The sequence below is a fragment of the Arachis hypogaea genome, chromosome 16 (genome assembly GCF_003086295.3).
Source record: "Arachis hypogaea cultivar Tifrunner chromosome 16, arahy.Tifrunner.gnm2.J5K5, whole genome shotgun sequence".
Taxonomy (NCBI): Eukaryota; Viridiplantae; Streptophyta; class Magnoliopsida; order Fabales; family Fabaceae; genus Arachis; species Arachis hypogaea.
In genome coordinates, this window is record NC_092051.1 from 82,974,308 (window position 1) to 82,978,201 (window position 3,894).

General features: G+C 39.7%; 1 non-coding gene across 1 annotated transcript; it reads left to right on the forward strand.

The window, feature by feature from the left end:
• The first annotated feature begins 2,057 nt into the window (after positions 1–2,057).
• LOC112761803 (small nucleolar RNA R71) lies at positions 2,058–2,165 on the forward strand. The gene has a single exon (XR_003182180.1). It is a non-coding gene; the product is annotated as a small nucleolar RNA R71 (small nucleolar RNA).
• Positions 2,166–3,894: the final 1,729 nt, after the last annotated feature.

A 3,894-nucleotide genomic window follows, 5' to 3' on the forward strand; every position in this document is an offset into this window, starting at 1 on the left:
CTAAGTGGGTTGCAACTTGTGAACAGATCTGGCATTCCAACTTGTTTGACTTTCCCTTACCTAGTAAAGGATAACCAAACAGAACAACCATTAATTATAAATTAATCTTACAATCACTCCATCAATAGTAGAAATTCCAACCAATCAACTCCCAGTCAAGGCTTTTACTCATATTAATTAAATTTCCTCAATTTAAATCCCAATTTATTTAACTCAACTTCTTTGAACAATAAGATAGCACACTTTTCTGCAACTCGTTGGGAGACGACCTGGGACTTAAAACTCCCAGTAATTTTTAATTCAGACTCTCTGTGACATACTTCTAAATTGATAGGCAGATTTTCGGTGAGTTAAGAACTATACTTGCAACGTAACCATTTTAATAATTTTTAATTCACCAGCTTCTACGTCTCATCAGGCCTCTCAACACCAAACTTAGAGTTTGGTTGTGGCCTCCCAACACCAAACTTAGAGTTTGAATGTGGGGATTTTGTTTGACTCTGCATTGAGAAAAGCTTTTCATGCTTCTTCTCCATGGTTATAGAGGGAGATCCTTAAGCTTTAAACACAAGGGAGTCCTTATTCACTTGAAGGACCGATTCTCCTCTATCAACATCAATCACAACTTTTGCTGTGGCTAGGAAGGGTCTGCCAAGGATGATGGATTCATCTATACACTTCCCAGTCTCTAAGATTATGAAGTCAGCAGGGATGTAGTGGCCTTCAACCTTTACCAAGACATCCTCTACAAGTCTATAAGCCTGTTTCTTTGAATTGTCTGCCATCTCTAGTGAGATTCTAGCAGCTTGTAGCTCAATGATCCCTAGCTTCTCCATTACAGAGAGAGGCATGAGGTTTATACTTGACCCTAGGTCACACAGAGCCTTCTCAAAGGTCATGGTGCCTATGGTACAAGGGATTGAGAATTTTCCAGGGTCTTGTCTCTTCAGAGGTAATTTCTGCCTAGTCAAGTCATCCAGTTCTTTAATGAGCAATGGAGGTTCATCCTCACAAGTCTCATTACCAAATAACTTGGCATTTAGCTTCATGATTGCTCCAAGGTACTTAGCAACTTGCTCTTCAGTAACATCTTCATCCTCTTCAGAGGAAGAATACTCATCAGAGCTCATGAATGGTAGAAGTAAATTCAATGGAATCTCTATGGTCTCTGTGTGAGCCTCAGATTCCCACGGTTCTTCATCAGGAAAGTCCATGGAGGCCAGTGGACGTCCATTGAGGTCTTCCTCAGTGGAGATCACTGCCTCTTCCTCCTCTCCAGGTTCGGCCGTGTGGGTTGTGGTTATGGCCTTGCACTCTCTTTTTGGATTCTCTTCTGTATTGCTTGGAAGAGTACTAGGAGGGAGTTCAGTAATTTTCTTACTCAGCTGACCCACCTGTGCCTCCAAATTTCTAATGGAGGACCTTGTTTCAGTCATGAAACTTTGAGTAATTTTAATTAAATTAGAGACTACAGTTGCTAATTCAGAGTGGCTCTGCTTAGAATTCTCTGTCTATTGCTGAGAAGATGATGGAAAAGGTTTGCTATTGCTAAACCTATTTCTTCCACCATTATTGTTATTGAAGCCTTGTTGAGGCCTCTGTTGGTCCTTCCGTGAGAGATTTGGATGATTTCTCCATGAAGGATTATAGGTGTTTCCATAGCGTTCTCCCATGTAATTCACCTCTTCCATTGCTGGGTTCTCAGGATCATAAGCTTCTTCTTCAGATGAAGCTTCCTTAGTACTGCCTGGTGCAGCTTGCATTCCTTACAGACTTTGAGAAATCATATTGACTTGCTGAGTCAATATTTTATTCTGAGCTAGTATGGCATTCAGAGTATCAATCTCAAGAACTCCTTTCTTCTGATTTGTCCCATTATTCACAGGGTTCCTTTTAGAAGTGTACATGAATTGGTTATTTGCAACCATCTCAATGAGTTCCTGAGCTTCTGCATGCGTCTTCTTCAGATGAAGAGATCCTCCAGCAGAGCTGTCCAATGACATCTTGGATAGTTCAGACAGACCATCATAGAAGATACCTATGATGCTCCATTCTGAAAGCATGTCAGAAGGGCACCTTCTGATTAATTGCTTGTATCTTTCCCAAGCTTCATAGAGGGATTCACCTTCCTTCTGTCTGAAGGTTCGGACTTGCACTCTAAGCTTACTCGATTTTTGAAGCCAAGAAGGCATTGACTAGCTTTTCCCAAGAGTTCAGGCTTTCTTTAGGTTGTGAGTCCAACCATGTCCTAGCTATGTGTCTTACAGCAAAAGGGAAGAGCATAAGTCTGTAGACTTCAGGGTCAACCCCATTGGTCTTGACAGTGTCACAGATTTGCAAGAATTCAGCTAAGAACTGATGAGGATCTTCCAATGGAAGTCTATGAAACTTGTAATTCTGTTGCATTAGAGAAATTAATTGAGGATTAAGCTCAAAGTTGTTTGCTCCAATGGCAGGGATTGAGATGCTTCTCCCATAGAAGTCGGGAGTAGGTGCAGTAAAGTCACCAAGCACCTTTCTTGCATTGTTGGCATTATTGTTTTCAGCTGCCATTGTTTCTTCTTCTTTGAAAAGCTCTGTTAGGCCCTCTAGAGAGAGTTGTGCTTTAACTTCTCTTAGCTTTCTCTTCAAGGTCCTTTCAGGTTCAGGATCAGCTTGAACAAGTATGCCTTTATCTTTGCTCCTGCTCATATGAAAGAGAAGAAAATAAGAAAGTAGGGAATCCTCTATGTCACAGTATAGAGATTCCTTGAGGTGTCAGAGGAAAGAAGAATAGAAGGAGGAGGTAGATAGAAGAGAATTCAAACTTATCAAAAGGGATAGAGTTCGAATTGCACCTTGAGGAGGAGTGTTAGTCCCTTAAATAGAAGGATGTGAGAAGAGGGGAAGAAATTTTCAAAATTAAGGTAAGAAATTTTGAAAATTTGGTAATTGATTTTCGAAAACTAAGATTGGGAAAGAAATTAAGTGATTTTGAAAAAGATTTTGAAATTAGAAATTAAAAAGATATGATTGAAAATTAATTTTGAAAAAATGTGATTGAAAGGATATGATTGAGAAGATATGATTGAAAATCAATTTAGAAAAAGAAAGTTTTTAAAATTAAAGTTGATTACTTGACTTTATGGTTTATCTTATGCTCAATTGAGTGGTTTTTATCAACTCTTGACCCACTTATTCATACTATTTGCATGGTTTTACAATTCCTTCCCATAATTTGTGCTATGATTGAAAACATGCTTCTTTGATCTTATATTTACTAATATTAATCCTCTCTTATTACCATTTGATGCCTTGATATGTGTGTTAAGTGATTTCAGAGATTACAGGACAAGAATGGCTTGGAGGATGGAAAGGAAGCATGCAAAAGTGGAAGGAATACAAGAAACTGAAGGAACTGCTAAAGCTGTCCAGCCTGACCTCCTGGCACTCAAACGACCATAACTTGAGATACAAAAGTCCAAATGATGCGGTTTTAGTTGTGTTGGAAAGCTAACGACCCGGGCTTCGATTTACTATATAATCTGCCATACCTGCCACGAAGCCAGGCAACGTGAACGCGTGGATCACGCGGACGCGTGACCTGGCAGAAACGCAATCCACGCAAACGCGTGGACGACGCTTCCGCGTCACTTTCCCGCGACCTGTACATACCAGAATACACTAGGGCAATTTCTGGGCTGTGTTTGACACAGTTTTTAGCCCAGAAAACACAGATTAGAGGCTATAAAGTGGGAGAATGCATCCATTCATTAACATGTCTTCCATTATTCATTTTTCATAATTTAGATGTAGTTTTTAGAGAGAGAGGTTCTCTCCTCTCTCTTAGGATTTAGGATTAGGATTCCTCTTAAAGGATTTAGAACTATTTCTTCTCAATTTCCAGGTTCAATG